The sequence below is a fragment of the Symsagittifera roscoffensis genome, chromosome 1 (genome assembly GCF_963678635.1).
Source record: "Symsagittifera roscoffensis chromosome 1, txSymRosc1.1, whole genome shotgun sequence".
NCBI lineage: Eukaryota > Metazoa > Xenacoelomorpha > Acoela > Convolutidae > Symsagittifera > Symsagittifera roscoffensis.
In genome coordinates, this window is record NC_087062.1 from 74,024,493 (window position 1) to 74,042,735 (window position 18,243).

The window sequence follows — 18,243 nt, forward strand, 5'->3', positions numbered from 1 at the left end:
AATTGAAATTCATCTGCCGAAAGTGACATAAATAGCACTCTCCAAATACGAACGTGGTAATGGCGCGAAAAAACGAACGATTTCAAGTTTCGAAAGTGGAATTTAATTTTTAGAGTTCCAGCCGAATAAAAACTTTACATGTTGACTCAGTTTTCTCAAGTTGGGTTAATGTTATCAAAAAAGCGCCAATCATATATTGTTCTAGCAATTTAAACATCTTTGAGATCATCTAATTTTTTTTGAAATTTGAAAGTTGAGATTTTTTCAACAAAGTTAGTGTGTTTTAGGTTTACTGCGTTCATTACTCCTTTCCAATTTTCGATTGGCTATTTTATTTTTTCCAACGGTCTTCTTGCTACTGAGTGCCAATAATCTTGTTGTTTGTAGAATTATAAAAGTGTATTGGGATCGGACTTTTTATTGGTTTGTACTGAGACGCTTTAAAAACTTTTTTCATGACATTTTTTTAGTACTTCTTCGATTTGCAAAAACTGTTACCAATAGAAAAACCGTCCACTCCCAGGTGTGATTGCTTAGACTTCTAGTCTCTTTTTTTGGTAACCTACTCGCTACAGCCTTCGAAACAGTCTGTCAGTGGGAGTTTTATCCCATTTTTCTAAGGTAATTTTTGTTTTCTCAACAACTACCATCTCAAATCTTAGATTTTGGTGTCAATGATAAGAAAAGGCTATGTAAAGCTTCGCTGCATAAGCAGTAGCGCCCCTATTTCTAGCATGTAAAGTTATGACTTTCGGAAAAATTAAACTTTTGATTTTTTGACCGTTTTTTGAAACTTATTGACTTTCCTCGAAAACTACCCTCCTAAATTTCAGAGTTTGGTGTTAAAAGGTTGAACGGGTTTTGGGAAGCTCACCTGCATAAGTGGTGGTGGCCGAAATTGATTTTCAAAAAAAGTTGTGACACGCAAATAAGCGACTATGATCAATTCTTCATAAAAGTGTATGGCCTTAAGCAAAGTAATTTATTTGATATTTTGACATTTTTTGGAAGCTTATTTTTTCTCGAAAACTAACCTCTTCATTCTATGATTTTAGTTTCAATCGACTGGGCAGGTTGTATGAAGATTCTGTAAAAAAGAGGCTAAGCCCTTTCGAAAAAAAAATCACACTCGGAAAAGGCAAATTTTTAAAGCAAATTTTGGTTTTAATAGGTTGAGACTTTGGTTTTAATAGATTTTTGGTTTTAAAAACTACCTTTTCAAATCAGTTTTTGGGCTGACAATTTTTTTTCGTTATCTTTTTTTTTGTTCATTTTTTATAAAGCTTGCAAGTCTAAATCAATTAATCTTTTCGTTCGGAGCATTGAAAATGGCGAGGAACTTTGTATTCGTGTGTGTTTTAGCTTTCTTTTGTTTTCACGCAAAAGCAGGTAGCACAAAAAATGATCGGAATGATTTGAGTGATATATCATATTGAAGCGGTAACAGTCGTAATTTGCAAATTTTCAAAAAAATATTCCCAGTGTCGAGAAAAACCGTTTTGAAATTTTTGATTTTTCATTTCAACTATCCTTCCAAGACCAACTATCTAAATTTCGTTGAAAAAATCAAATTGGGTTATTTTTTATTGTTCCAACAGTTGAAAATGGGAAGGAACTTTGTATTCGGGTGAGGAACTGTGTATTTTTAAGACTGCAAGTAGCACAGAATGTTCCGATCATAGTCTTAAAAAATACAAAAATTCTTCGAACTGGCGTTCTTTTTCGGCGTGATGTGATAAAAGGAGCTATACAAAAAGGTGGGGGTTAGATATATTCGACAACCATACTAAAAACAACAAATTGAAAAACAAGTTTAAGAACAAAAGTTTCTAGAAAAACGAAAAAAAAAATGAAACAAGGATAGCCGGTTACTGTGCAAGTAGCACAGAATATTCCGGTCTAACAGTAACCGGCTATCTTTGTTTCATTTCGATTTCATTATTTCTCTATTTTAATGATTCTATCAGCAATGCAAAGTTTTATAAAAAATTTATGCAGCAGGTGTTTCTAGCCGATTTAAAGAACCTGAAAGAAGATAATTAATTTTAAAAAACAGTATCATATTTTTTTATAATTTCTCAGTCCGAATCGGATTTTGATCCAAATGCAAAAAATTGTTGAAATAATTTCTTTTTTTTTTCATTTTTCAAACAATTTACTTTTTTATGTTAAATTTCAAGGCAGTATGAGCCACCAAATTAACTCCACTGCAGTTTGTACGCTGTTTGAGCTATTATTACGTTACTTCTGTGTTTGTTCTAGTTTTTTGTTTTTCATTTTTTTTGTTTTACTCTCTGCTTCCAACAGATGGAGTCTAACCTCATGCTCTTAGTTATCGGAAAATATGATTTTGTTTGATATCAAGTGATTAGATAAGACTGCTTTACTTTTTCACAGACATTTTTACCACTTGTTTTGAATTTATCAGTTTATGTTGAATTATTCAAAGTGTAATTGGAAAAAGATAGGTTGTTATTTTGTTTCGATACATGTTTCCCAGTTTTTTAAAATAAATTTATCTCTAAAAGTGTTTTGGATTTTAGTGTTAGGTTTTTTGTTGTTGTAGCACTTACATGTAGTTCTTGCAATAATTTGTAATAACAAATTACACTTCGAAAGACAACTTAATCTTGCATTTTTTCTAGGTCACCAGAACTATTGGAAAAAATGCGATTTCATAGCTTAAGTTTTTGTTTGGGTTTTTTGATGCGTTGATAAAAATTCCATGATTGATCTGGAAATTCTAGTTCAAAGACGAAATTGGCCTGACAGGAAAAAAACCACACAGAGAACAATTATTTTGTCATTGTCTTCGATAAACGGAGCCAAGAGTTCCTTCTTTAATACCGTTCGTTAGTTTAGATAATCTCGCAAAAAGTTTTAGTTAAATCATTTTTTTGCGTGTTTTCCAATGAAACTTTATAAAAACCCTCTATTCTGATAGAATTTTGGCAATCTTTGTGATTTTCATGAGGAAATCACACCAAAAATCTACGTTAGTTGACAGCATTATTGTAAAGTTTGCCTCATATAGACAGCAAGACTAACTAAATGCTCTATCAAGCAGAAAATCGAAGTTCAGAAAGGCGGTAACTGTCTGACGCGCTTTCATGGTATATCATAACTAAGCTTGCTGAGACTTTTTGAGCGGATAGAGTAATTATGGATACAAAGTCTGAATAATTATAGTTTCATAGCTTCAAAATAGTGTTTTAGGCACCTTCCAAGACCAACTATCTAAACTTCGTTGAAAATAGTAAACCAGGTGATTTTTTTTTGTTCCGACGGCGGAAAATGGGGAGGAACTTTGTGTTTTTTAAGAATGCAAGTAGCACAGAATGTTCCGATCATAGTCTTGAAAAAAATACAAAAATTCTTCGTACTGGCGTTCTTTTTCGGCGTGATGTGATAAAAGGAGCTATACAAAAAGGTGGGGGTTAGATATATTCGACAACCATACTAAAAACAACAAATTGAAAAACAAGTTTAAGAACAAAAGTTTCTAGAAAAACGAAAAAAATGAAAAGCAAAATGAAAAAAGGATAGCCGGTTACTGTGCAAGTAGCACAGAATATTCCGATCTAACAGTAACCGGCTATCCTTGTTTCATTTCGATTTCATTATTTCTCTATTTTAATGATTCTATCAACAATGCACAGTTATATAAAAAATTTATGCAGCAGGTGTTTCTAGCCGATTTAAAAAACCTGAAAGAAGATGCTTAATTTTAAAAAACAGTATCATATTTTTTTATAATTTCTCAGTCCGAATCGGATTTTGATCCAAATGCAAAAAATTGTTGAAATAATTTCTTTTTTTTTCATTTTTCAAACAATTTACTTTTTTATGTTTAATTTTAAGGCAGTATGAGCCACCAAATTAAATCCACTACAGTTTGTACGCTGTTTGAGCTATTATTACGTTACTTCTGTGTTTGTTCTAGTTTTTTGTTTTTCATTTTTTTTGTTTTACTCTCTGCTTCCAACAGATGGAGTCTAACCTCATGCTCTTAGTTATCTGAAAATATGATTTTGCTTGATACCAAGTGATTAGATAAGACTGCTTTACTTTTTCACAGACATTTTTACCACTTGTTTTGAATTATTAGTTTATGTTGAATTATTCAAAGTGTAACTGGAAAAAGATAGGTTGTTATTTTGTTTCGATACATGTTTCCCACTTTTTCAAAATAAATTTATCTCTAAAAGTGTTTTGGATTATAGTGTTAGGTTTTTTGTTGTTGTAGCATAATGCACATGTAGTTCTTGCAATAATTTTTAATAACAAATTACACTTCGAAAGACAACTTAATCTTGCATTTTTTCTAGGTCACCAGAACTATTGGGAAAAATGCGATTTCATAGCTTAAGTTTTTATTTGGTTTTTTTGATGCGTTGATAAAAATTCCATGATTGATCTGGAAATTCTAGTTCAAATTTTTTTGGCAACAAGAAAAATTTAAATCGAGTCTAATTTCTTACCTTATCTGAATTATCTATTTATCTGATTACTGAAATTTAAAAAGAGTAGTCACTTTTTGTACCAATGAGTAGTTCGTTTAAGTTAAGTCTGTCAAATTAGCCTGCTTAAACAAAAAAATAGCATGTTTTGGTGCAACTAGCACTAAATGATGCGGAAAAAAAGAAAGTCTGCACAATTCGGAAAAAAAGAAAGTCTGCATTTGTTTTCATTTTTCCCCCACGACTCATGTTTTGAAACTTTTTGATTCAACAAGTGGTTTCACAGTAATAATTATGAAAACTAAAAATACATGAGAAACTTACCATACGTGAGTTTTAGCACTTCATAAATTTTTTTCGGATTATTGTGTTAGATTTTTTGCTGTTGTAGCAAAAATTACCTGTAGTTCTTGCAATAACTTGTAATAACAAATTAAACTTCGAAAGACCACTTATTCATGCATTTGTTCTAGGTCATCATAACTGTTGGAAAAAATGCAATTTCATAGTTTAAATTTTTCGTTTGGTTTTAGCGATGCGTTGATAAAAATTCCATGATTGATCTGAAAATTCTAGTTCAAAGACGAAATTGGTCTGACCGGAAAAAACTACACAGAGAACAACTATTTGGTCATTATCTTCGAAAAACGGAGCCAAGAGTCCCTTCTTTAATACCGTTCGTTAGTTTAGATACTCTCGCGAAGAGTTTTAGTTAAACCATTTTCTTGCGTGTTTTCCAATGAAACTTTAAAAAACCCTCTATTCTGATGGGATTTTGGCAATCTTTATGATTTTCACGAGGAAATCAAACCAAAAATCTACGTTGGTTGACGGCATTCTTTAAAATTTGCCCCATAGAGCCAGCAAAATTAACAAAATGCTTTATCAAGCAGCAAATCGAAGTTCGGAAAGGCAGTAACTGTCTGACGCGCATTCATGGTATATCATAACTAAGCTTGCTGAGACTTTATGAGCGGATAGAGTAATTATGGATGCAAAGTCTGAATAGTTATAGTTTCATAGCTTCAAAACAGTGTTTTAGGCACCTTCCAAGACCAACTATCTAAACTTCGTTGAAAATAGTAAACCAGGTGATTTTTTTTGTTCCGACGGCGGAAAATGGGGAGGAACTTTGTGTTTTTTAAGAATGCAAGTAGCACAGAATGTTCCAATCATAGTCTTAAAAAATACAACATTTCTTCAAGTTTTTTGTCGTTCTTTTTCGGCGTGATGTGATAAAAGGAGCTATACAAAAAGCTGGGGTTAGATATATTCGACAACAATACTAAAAACAGCAAATTGAAAAACAACTTTAAGAACAAGAAAAATTACTAGAAAAACAAAAACAAAAAAATGAAAAGCAAAATGAAACAAGGATAGCCGGTTACTGTGCAAGTAGCACAGAATGCTCCGATTATACAGAAACAGGCTATCCTTGTTTCATTTCGATTTCATAATTTCTCAGTTTTTAAGGTTCCATCAACAATGTAAAGTGATACAAAAAATTTATGCCGCAGCCGTTTCTAGCCGATTTTTGAGGACCTCAAAGAAGAAGCTTAAATTTAAAAATCAGTATCATTTTTTATAATTTCTCAGTCCGACTCGGATTTTGATCAAAATCCAAAAAATTGTTAAAATGTTTCCTTTTTTCATTGTTCTTACAATTTTTTTTTTCATGTTAAATTTCAAGGCAGTATGAGTGTCCAAATTAAATCCACTACCATTTGTACGCTGTTTGAGCTATTATTACATTTCTTCTTTGTTTGTTCTAGTTTTTTTCATTTTTTTTCGTTTTACTATCAGTCTCCATTGAATGGAGTCTAACCTCACGCTCTTAGTTATCTGAAAATATGATTTTGCTTGATACCAAGTGATTAGATAAGACTGCTTTACTTTTTCACAGACATTTTTACCACTTGTTTTGAATTTATCAGTGTATGTTGAATTATTCAAAGTGTAATTGGAAAAAGATAGGTTGTTATTTTGTTTCGATACATGTTTCCCAGTTTTTCAAAAAACTAATTAATTTTTTTAAATACTGTTTAAGGTAACTTTTGTTTTGTATGGCAAATGGTTTGAAGGTCTGCTTTAAATTTGTGTAAAAGTCAAGGTTTCCAAGGATACTTAATCATTGTTTTCGCAAACTTACTTGTTTTTGTATTTTTCTTTCATAGAACGGTACTGGGATTGTTTGAAATATTTGAAAACATAAGGTTAGGAAAAAAAAGGTGAGAAGTCAGGAAAGCTTTTGGAGAAAAATTTTCAAATGTGAGTTTTAGCACTTCATAAATTTTTTTCGGATTATTGTGTTAGATTTTTTGCTGTTGTAGCAAAAATTACCTGTAGTTCTTGCAATAACTTGTAATAACAAATTAAACTTCGAAAGACCACTTATTCCTGCATTTGTTCTAGGTCATCATAACTGTTGGAAAAAATGCAATTTCATAGTTTAAATTTTTCGTTTGGTTTTAGCGATGCGTTGATAAAAATTCCATGATTGATCTGAAAATTCTAGTTCAAAGACGAAATTGGTCTGACCGGAAAAAACTACACAGAGAACAACTATTTGGTCATTATCTTCGAAAAACGGAGCCAAGAGTCCCTTCTTTAATACCGTTCGTTAGTTTAAATACTCTCGCGAAGAGTTTTAATTAAACCATTTTCTTGAGTGTTTTCCAATGAAACTTTAAAAAACCCTCTATTCTGATGGGATTTTGACAATCTTTATGATTTTCACGAGGAAATCAAACCAAAAATCTACGTTGGTTGACGGCATTCTTTAAAATTTGCCCCATAGAGCCAGCAAAATTAACAAAATGCTTTATCAAGCAGCAAATCGAAGTTCGGAAAGGCAGTAACTGTCTGACGCGCATTCATGGTATATCATAACTAAGCTTGCTGAGACTTTATGAGCGGATAGAGTAATTATGGATGCAAAGTCTAAATAATTATAGTTTTATGGCTTCAAAATAGTGTTTTAGGCACCTTCCAAGACCAACTTTCTAAATTTCGTCGAAACTCTCAAACTAGGTGATTTTTTATAGTTCTGACCTTTGAAAATGGGGAGAAACTTTGTATTCGGGTGTGTTTTTTAGTTTTTCTTTCTGCTTTTTGCGCAAAATCAGGTACCACAAATAATCATTGGAATGGGTCGAGTAATATATCATACTAGAGCCCTTCCAGTCCTGATTCGTCTGACTCTCAATTACTCGCAAAATTTTTTCCCAGTGTCGAGAAAAACCGTTTTGAATTTTTGTATTTTGTCTAATTTCAAGCAAATAAATCGAGCGAACAAGCTGGTAATAGGCTTATAATAAATAGTTTTGAACGTTTAAAACTAACTATTACCTAGTTTCACGCAAGTAAAATTAGTTACCGAGAACTATTTGAGAGCCTTCTTAAGAATAAAAAATTAAAAACGAACAAAAAAAGCTTCTGCAAAAGGCGTTTTTAGGCTTTGGAGTTTTTAGGCTTTCACATATGGTCGGAACATTTTGTGCTACTTGCACAGCAACCGGATGTCCCTGTTTATCTCCGTTTTTTTTGTAGACCTCTATTTAATTTGAGCTCAACACGTCAATATTTTTCAGGTGGTCTAAAAATAGTGGGCACTATATCAGATAGTCCCATCACTGGACAGTGGACACTATGTTGTCTTAGGATTTTTAAATTTTCTCTTGAATGTTCGCGTGGCAGGAAATTTCTAAATTTCACTTCATTTTCTCACATTCTAATTCAATAAAACAAAAAGCGCAAATGGTTCAAAAAATTGGGCTTGATTTGTTTCAAAATTGTGTTTTAATTTTAAGAGTTTCCAGTTGATTACCTATTTTGCGGTTGTTACTATCACGAATTTTAGATAGGCTTGAAGACATTGATTGGCTTCATAAACGAAGCAAGAATGTAGTGACCAAATTATAGCCCTGTCATTGGGAGAGCTATAATCTGCTAAGGTAAATAGTGGGATAAGGTCAATTTTTTGGGCACGCAGTTCTTGTTTCATTCTTTAGAGTTGCTATCTTTTAAAGCTAGGGGGACAACAGAAAAGGCGCACATTTTTGATCGCTTAAAAATAAAAATGATGTGTTTTGATTTACCCAAAAAGCAATCGATCCACAAGATGAGAATTTCAGATTTTCTTAACGCTTACTAAAAAGATCTGTTGGATATTTTTCATTTGGACATATGTTATCAGTGAAGCGGATCAAAAGCGTTGTTACTAAATATCTTTTGAATAGAAAGCAGTCTTCAACCGCACTTGCAAAAAACCTCTCAAATTCTAATAGCCATCAAAAAAGCATGTGCTTTTATACCAACAGTAATGAAGAATTAGCTTAAAGCGTCAAAACGTGATTGTTTTAATTCCTATTCGAACCAAATCCGATAAAACCGCGTCAAATAACACGTGGTCAAAAACTCATTTTTAATCAAGAACTTGTTTATAAAAGCATTGGATAGACTGTATCACCAAGTAGAACCAGCAAAGATGACTTCTAATAAGGAAAGCTTCCCATGGTTCCCACCCAACGACAACTACCCTCCCATCTTTCCCACTTTTCCCCAGTCTCAGAGACTTGACACAACGCATCTACCAAGGTAAGATAATGAGCAAGCATATAAATATCTTTTCCATGGCATATGCACTCTCGCCAAATTTTTGATTCTCCTCACCCCAAAAAATGAGTGATAATATGAAAGGATGAAAAAATAATGTTACGCTTTATGATGAAATTTCATCGTTTATTAGTAATACGGCGACGCAGTGAAAAAATCCAAGCTAGGAAATCCAAATTTGAGGACTATAAAACCGCAGCCAAATTATGTGGAAACCTTGTTTGTGGGCTGAGGTTTTTTAATGATAACTCCCATGAAAGCTGTTTCCACTTCGCGCAATAATTTACTATATAGCAAAATACATCGCTGTTTTAAAAAATCCGGAAGGAAAAAAGACATTCTAATTCGTGAAAAGTTTCAAAAACCAGATATAACAGATATTGCATTGGTTTTTCAAAAATGGTTTGTTTTGATTGGTTTTGAATTGATTTTTCAAAATTGGTGGATTTTTTTCGGTTCTTCTTTTGTCGGCAATGAAAACAGTTTTAATCTCAGCTGATGATGCAATAACCATAAGTTACCAGAATTTCTGCGCCTCAGAAAATGTTTGAAGAGAGTAGAGCTTCTGAGAAGCTTCTGGTATAATCAGATTGCGCATTCAAAAACACATTCAAATTTGGAAATGAGACTGAAAAATAGACTGATTAAACTGCGTATTTTGAATATTTTAAGCAGATTTCGCAACGGGCCGAGTACCAATTTGTCGCGGAATCCTCAATAATGCTAGTTTTCTGCAATTTTCTCACTTTTTTGAATTCCACGATCAGTTAGCTGGAAAATGGCGGAATAAAAACAGACGAAACAGTTTGCGGTATCCGGATCAGTTTGTGGAATCCACAAATAAAATATACTCATTACTTTCTGTAAAAAAAAACATTTTGCGGAATCCACTTACAATTTGCGAATCCAGAACAACTAGCTACATTCGCTAGTTGTAAATGGAATCCACCTACAACTTGAAATATATTTGAAGATTTGTCTCTGGTTTCTTGTGACCTACAAAGACTAAATTGTGTCCCTATCTAGTGCATACTTGGGCCTCGTGAAGTCAATTGTCTGTTTATTTTTCTCGGTTTATTTAACACACACTTGGCAATTTTTTTACAACTATGGAACCTGATCTAAACTATATTTTATGATTGGATAAATTAGATATTTTACCACTGTAAAGTATTTAATATTAACCAATCATGATCTATCTAACTAACAACCCACTTATTTGTAAGTGCTGAAATTACTTGTAATTTCAGCACCAGAGAGATTTGAATTTAACTTAGAAATTAGTTGTCTCTCCAAGAGAACTTCAGCAGCCGCAACAAACCAGTATACCCTAGATCTATTGAGCCTAGCAGAGACTAGTTAAACACCCTGAGACTAGAAAGTATAAGAGTAAGATTAGGATCGGTATTAGACTAAGAAGTTGCACGAATCTATCCGGCCGAAAATAAGATAGCGTGACGAGCAGACGGTGTACCCTATCCGAAATTACTCTATGAGTTAACCACATCGGTCCTAACTCAACTAGTTGAATTAATTTTTTCAAACCATTATTCGATATTTTACTGTGATAATTTTGAAAAGTAAAACTATTGCAAAACCTTTTTTTTTAATTTTTAGATCTAAGACTTTTAAGCAATTTGATTAAAATTTTGTCTAGTTGGCAACAAGAAAAATTTAAATCGAGTCTAATTTCTTACCTTATCTGAATTATCTATTTATCTGATTACTGAAATTTAAAAAGAGTAGTCACTTTTTGTACCAATGAGTAGTTCGTTTAAGTTAAGTCTGTCAAATTAGCCTGCTTAAACAAAAAAATAGCATGTTTTGGTGCAACTAGCACTAAATGATGCGGAAAAAAAGAAAGTCTGCACAATTCGGAAAAAAAGAAAGTCTGCATTTGTTTTCATTTTTCCCCCACGACTCATGTTTTGAAACTTTTTGATTCAACAAGTGGTTTCACAGTAATAATTATGAAAACTAAAAATACATGAGAAACTTACCATACGTGAGTTTTAGCACTTCATAAATTTTTTTCGGATTATTGTGTTAGATTTTTTGCTGTTGTAGCAAAAATTACCTGTAGTTCTTGCAATAACTTGTAATAACAAATTAAACTTCGAAAGACCACTTATTCATGCATTTGTTCTAGGTCATCATAACTGTTGGAAAAAATGCAATTTCATAGTTTAAATTTTTCGTTTGGTTTTAGCGATGCGTTGATAAAAATTCCATGATTGATCTGAAAATTCTAGTTCAAAGACGAAATTGGTCTGACCGGAAAAAACTACACAGAGAACAACTATTTGGTCATTATCTTCGAAAAACGGAGCCAAGAGTCCCTTCTTTAATACCGTTCGTTAGTTTAGATACTCTCGCGAAGAGTTTTAGTTAAACCATTTTCTTGCGTGTTTTCCAATGAAACTTTAAAAAACCCTCTATTCTGATGGGATTTTGGCAATCTTTATGATTTTCACGAGGAAATCAAACCAAAAATCTACGTTGGTTGACGGCATTCTTTAAAATTTGCCCCATAGAGCCAGCAAAATTAACAAAATGCTTTATCAAGCAGCAAATTGAAGTTCGGAAAGGCAGTAACTGTCTGACGCGCATTCATGGTGTATCATAACTAAGCTTGCTGAGACTTTATGAGCGGATAGAGTAATTATGGATGCAAAGTCTAAATAATTATAGTTTTATGGCTTCAAAATAGTGTTTTAGGCACCTTCCAAGACCAACTTTCTAAATTTCGTCGAAACTCTCAAACTAGGTGATTTTTTATAGTTCTGACCTTTGAAAATGGGGAGAAACTTTGTATTCGGGTGTGTTTTTTAGTTTTTCTTTCTGCTTTTTGCGCGAAATCAGGTACCACAAACAATCATTGGAATGGGTCGAGTAATATATCATACTAGAGCCCTTCCAGTCTTGATTCGTCTGACTCTCAATTACTCGCAAAATTTTTTCCCAGTGTCGAGAAAAACCGTTTTGAATTTTTGTAATTTGTCTAATTTCAAGCAAATAAATTGAGCGAACAAGCTGGTAATAGGCTTATAATAAATAGTTTTGAACGTTTAAAACTAACTATTACCTAGTTTCACGCAAGTAAAATTAGTTACCGAGAACTATTTGAGAGCCTTCTTAAGAATAAAAGATTAAAAACGAACAAAAAAAACTTCTGCCAAAATTTTGAAAAAAGGCGTTTTTAGTCTTTAGAGTTTTTAGGTTTTCGCTTAGATTCTCTCATCACACCATAAACAAAAGACCTTTCTTGTTGTTTTTTATTCAGATATGGTCGGAACATTCTGTGCTACTTGCACAGCAAACGGCTGTCCCTGTTTATCTCTGTTTTTTTTTTGTTGTAGACCTCTATTTAATTTGAGCTCAACACGTCAATATTTTTCAGGTGGTCTAAAGATAGTGGGCACTATATCAGATAGTTACATCACTGGACAGTGGACACTATGTTGTCTTAGGATTTTTAAATTTTCTCTTGAATGTTCGCGTGGCAGGAAATTTCTAAATTTCACTTCATTTTCTCACATTCTAATTCAATAAAACAAAAAGCGCAAATGGTTCAAAAAATTGGGCTTGATTTGTTTCAAAATTGTGTTTTAATTTTAAGAGTTTCCAGTTGATTACCTATTTTGCGGTTGTTACTATCACGAATTTTAGATAGGCTTGAAGACATTGATTGGCTTCATAAACGAAGCAAGAATGTAGTGACCAAATTATAGCCCTGTCATTGGGAGAGCTATAATCTGCTAAGGTAAATAGTGGGATAAGGTCAATTTTTTGGGCACGCAGTTCTTGTTTCATTCTTTAGAGTTGCTATCTTTTAAAGCTAGGGGGACAACAGAAAAGGCGCACATTTTTGATCGCTTAAAAATAAAAATGATGTGTTTTGATTTACCCAAAAAGCAATCGATCCACAAGATGAGAATTTCAGATTTTCTTAACGCTTACTAAAAAGATCTGTTGGATATTTTTCATTTGGACATATGTTATCAGTGAAGCGGATCAAAAGCGTTGTTACTAAATATCTTTTGAATAGAAAGCAGTCTTCAACCGCACTTGCAAAAAACCTCTCAAATTCTAATAGCCATCAAAAAAGCATGTGCTTTTATACCAACAGTAATGAAGAATTAGCTTAAAGCGTTAAAACGTGATTGTTTTAATTCCTATTCGAACCAAATCCGATAAAACCGCGTCAAATAACACGTGGTCAAAAACTCATTTTTAATCAAGAACTTGTTTATAAAAGCATTGGATAGACTGTATCACCAAGTAGAACCAGCAAAGATGACTTCTAATAAGGAAAGCTTCCCATGGTTCCCACCCAACGACAACTACCCTCCCATCTTTCCCACTTTTCCCCAGTCTCAGAGACTTGACACTACGCATCTACCAAGGTAAGATAATGAGCAAGCATATAAATATCTTTTCCATGGCATATGCACTCTCGCCAAATTTTTGATTCTCCTCACCCCAAAAAATGAGTGATAATGTGAAAGGATGAATGAATAATGTTACGCTTTATGATGAAGTTTCATCGTTTATTGGTAATACGGGCGACGCAGTGAAAAAATCCAAGCTAGGAAATCCAAATTTGAGGACTATAAAAACGCAGCAAAATTATGTGGAAACCTTGTTTGTGGGCTGAGGTTTTTTAATGATAACTCCCATGAAAGCTGTTTCCACTTCGCGCAATAATTTACTATATAGCAAAATACATCGCTGTTTTAAAAAATCCGGAAGGAAAAAAGACATTCTAATTCGTGAAAAGTTTCGAAAACCAGATATAACCGATATTGCATTGGTTTTTCAAAAATGGTTTGTTTTGATTAGTTTTAAATTGATTTTTCAAAATTGGTGGATTTTTTTCGGTTCTTCTTTTGTCGGCAATGAAAACAGTTTTAATCTCAGCTGATGATGCGATAACCATAAGTTACCAAAATTTCTGCGCCTCAGGAAATGTTTGAAGAGAGTAGAGCTTCTGAGAAGCTTCTGGTATAATCAGATTGCGCATTCAAAAACACATTCAAATTTGGAAATGAGACTTAAAAATAGACTGAACAAACTGAGTATTTTGAGAATTTTAAGCAGATTTCGCAACGGGCCGAATACCAATTTGTCGCGGAATCCTCAATAATGCTAGTTTTCTGCAATTTCCTCACTTTTTTGAATTCCACGATCAATTAGCTGAAAAATGGCGAAAAAAACAGACGAAACAGTTTGCGGTATCCGGATCAGTTTGTGGAATCCACAAATAAAATATACTCATTACTTTCTGTAAAAAAACATTTTGCGGAATCTACTTACGTTTGTGGAATCCACATAAAATTTGCGGAATCCACTTACAATTTGCGGAATCCAGAACAACTAGCTACATTCGCTAGTTGTAAATGGAATCAACCTACAACTTGAAATATATTTGAAGATTTGTCTCTGGTTCCTTGTGACCTACAATGACTAAATTGTGTCCCTATCTAGTGCATACTTGGGCCTCGTAAAGTCAATGGTCTGCTTATTTTTTCTCGGTTTAGTTAACACACATTTGGCAATTTTTTACAACTAGTTGAATTAATTTTTTCAAACTATTATTCGATATTTTACTGCGATATTTTTGAAAAGTAAAACTATTGCAAAACCTTTTTTTGAAATTTTTAGATCTAAGATCAAAATTTTGTCTAGTTGGCAACAAGAAAAATTTAAATCGAGTCTCATTTCTTACATTATCTGAATTATCTATTCATCTGATTAATGAAATTTAAAAAGAGTAGTCACTTTTTGTACCAATGAGTAGTTCGTTTAAGTTAAGTCTGTCAAATTAGCCTGCTTAAACAAAAAAAATAGCATGTTTTGGTGCAACTAGCACTAAATGATACGGAAAAAAAGAAAGTCTGCACAATTCGGAAAAAAAGAAAGTCTGCATTTGTTTTCATTTTTCCCCCACGACTCATGTTTTGAAACTTTTTGATTCAACAAGTGGTTTCACAGTAATAATTATGAAAACTAAAAATACATGAGTTAGCCTAACTAGCCAGCATGCCAGTTTTTATAATGAGCAAAGGATGTGAAAAAAATAAGGTAAAAGAAAAGTATTGGAAGAGAAGAAAAATAGTCCGTTCACATAAAAACTGCCGAATGAGAAAAAATAATTGTGCTAAAGTCATATAAAATTGAAAAAAAAAAGATAGCTGAGAGTTCAAATACTCTTTGTGTTCTTCATTTAAGTAGTGTCATTTAGTTTCGAGGACGGAAAATTCAAAACAATAGTTACTGAAACTAAGAAAAAGTTTGACTTTTTATTTTTCAATCCGAATCGCGGCTAAAAGATTATTATCTAAAATTCCAAATTTGCCGTTCTACTAGTTTTTTCTTGAGTAAGGTAAAATTAGGGGAAAACATAAGCTACTCCGTAGTTTCTTCCCGCTCGGCGAAGTGGTCGGAGCAATTAGTGTGTTATAGAATGAATACGTCTCCCCTTGAACATGTTTTTAAATACTATGAAACGTAAATAGATTCCAGTTGTTTCGCATTCTTCATTTTTCAGACTTTTCCATTGAATCCCTCCTCAATCTAGTAGCGTAAAATTTGTATCTTCCACCGTGTGATTCTATTATTATGGGGTAGAGGTAGTATACTTATCTGGGGGCTTGCTATAGTCAGAAAAAGTCTGTTTTTTTTCGATGCTCGAACACTGGTATGTAATATATTTTTTATTCATTTATAGAAAATTAAATACAGATTTTTAAATTGATTTATCCAGGTACCAGGAGCCAGTGAACATAATCATGCGACCCAAGATGTATGCGGCAGATACGATGCCCCGGATCGACCGCAATGTGCGACCAGTAGTGGGAGGATACCCTACTTGCGGCACGTATCCGCGGGACATTCCGACTGCACCCAATCCTGCATTGAAACAGACGATGAACTTCTCTCATGCTGGACTGAAAGGAAGAGCGGAAGGCTACAACCACTAGTGAAATCCAATTTGATAACCACGCAATCGACACAAATAACTGCCTAAACAAGAATCGACAAACTGCCGCAAATTCATTTTTTTGAAGATACTAACGAAAGAATTTATGTAACGATATCATATATGATGTTTATTCTGCGAACGAGCAATGTCCACCGTCTTACGCCTAAGCAAAAAATTTCCCCCAATTAGTTTTTCAAAATGTCCTTCGGATTAAAATTTCGGGTAAATTTGTCCGTTCATGAAAATTTAGCTCCCTTATGAACGTTTTTCGTATTCAGACTTAAGGTAATCCGCGATTGTTGCCTTAGAAAATTAATTTATACAAATAATATATTAAACTTAAGCAACTCTTACTAAATTTTTTCTCCAGCGAGCAAGAAAACTGCAACTTCTCGCTGAAGAAAAAGTTCAAATCTGGACAAAACAAGCCAGCTGTTTCTTTCGTTCTCAACCCGAATCAGGTAGAAAACAAACTTAAGCGCCGAGATCATAAGATCAAAATTTGGCGTTGAAATACGTTGAGATGTATTTTGGCGTTGAGATAATAAGATCAAATATTTGATCTACTGCCATCGGCATGTTTTTGTGCGAGGAGAGACATAGAGCTTCAAATTGGCGTCATACATGGAACAAATTTTCTGCAGTCTTAAGCACAAAAAAGCGTTTAGAAAAGGATGCAATAATGGTCATCCTTTTGAAACGATGCCAAGCCAATCAGGGGCGGATTTAGGCGAGGGGGCGGACGCTCCCTCTCAAGGATTTGACCCCCTGCCGACCCAAAGGGTGCCCCCCTTTGTACTACTTTGAGATATCCATTTTTGGTGACAGAACCTAAAATTTTTCTAAAGGCGCCTTTGGCGCCAACATATACTAATTTTAAGGGGGGAGCGCGCCGAAAAAACTCAATTTTTGGTCAAAGTTTTCCAAAAAGTGCCTAAAAACATTTTTTTCGGCCTGTTTTTTCAAAATTTTGCCTGCGGCACAGAAATTTTGGTCGAAATTGAGTCTTTGTAGTGCTTTGGGAGAGCTCGGAAAATTAATTTGCTGGACCTAAAAAAAAGTGGACAAAATTTTCGAAATTTTTTTGAAAATCCTCTTCCCCCTAGAGAAAATCCTAGACTCGCCCCTGAAGCCAATACCCATAAGTTGGCAACAGAGTTGTTTGCCGAACAAGAAAGAACACAATTGAAGGATGGAATACATCATGCCAGGAGGACCGATTGGGCGGAAATAGCAATCAGCCAATCAGAATTGATTATTGAAGAACTGTAAAGAAACCGTGAAAACCTCAAAAATATAAAATATTTCGCGCTTTTAGTTATTATATTGGCAAAAACGTGCAAAAAATTGCAAAAATGTATAAAAACAACAACAATATGCTAAGTTTTCATATTGTCCCTGATTGCGTGCGAGTTAGAACAAGTTTTATAGTTGCCAAAGAGAGCGGTGGTTAAGTGGTTACTGCTCCATCTCTTCAAACAGTCAAAACAGTCAGAAGCGCCAAAACAGTCAGAACTGATTGCCAAAACAGTCAGAAGCGCAACCGCAGGGACGCAACAGCAGTGCTCGGGGGCGCAAGCTTAAGCATCATGGGCACGACAAGAATGTCCATCGTCTCTCGATGATTCAAGTTCAGCTTATTCAAGGGTTTCATAAAATAAAAAAACTTAAAGACAAATTAACCGACAAATTAATCGTCAAAGTAAAAACAAATTAACCGCAGGCAAAAACGACTGATATTTTTCTACGAGTATCACATTCACAAAACCAAATTATCAATCATCGGTAGAAGCTATTTCACTAATCAGTTTTTCACATTCTTTGAAAAATAACGTTTGGCTTCATCCAATTTTACGAGAAAACTATCGATGAAATCGTCAACAGCAATATTTTCACCCCATTTCGGAAAAACGAAAAACAGTTTATCTTGGGAGAAAAAAATATCTGCTATCACTGTCAGAAAAAATTGCGGACTAAAAACTTGATAAAATGAGGGCTATCTTTGAAATTTTATTTTCGGGATCTCAACATCAACGTGGGTTCTGCTTTTTGTTTTACGAATAAAGCCTTAGAAAACTTGCTGAAAACCGACTCAATTTTTGGCAATGGCAGTTTGAAACCAGAACCTCCACCATTTGACGTTTTTGCAGTTATGATCATTGGAGAGCGTTTGATGTGCTCCTC

The 18,243-nt window shown here is 33.7% G+C and overlaps 1 protein-coding gene across 1 annotated transcript in view; it reads left to right on the forward strand.

Moving 5' to 3' along the window:
• Positions 1 to 18,243, forward strand: part of LOC134848760 (WD repeat-containing protein 48-like) — a 391,131-nt gene that overhangs the window by 169,531 nt on the left and 203,357 nt on the right. The window lies entirely within an intron of this gene.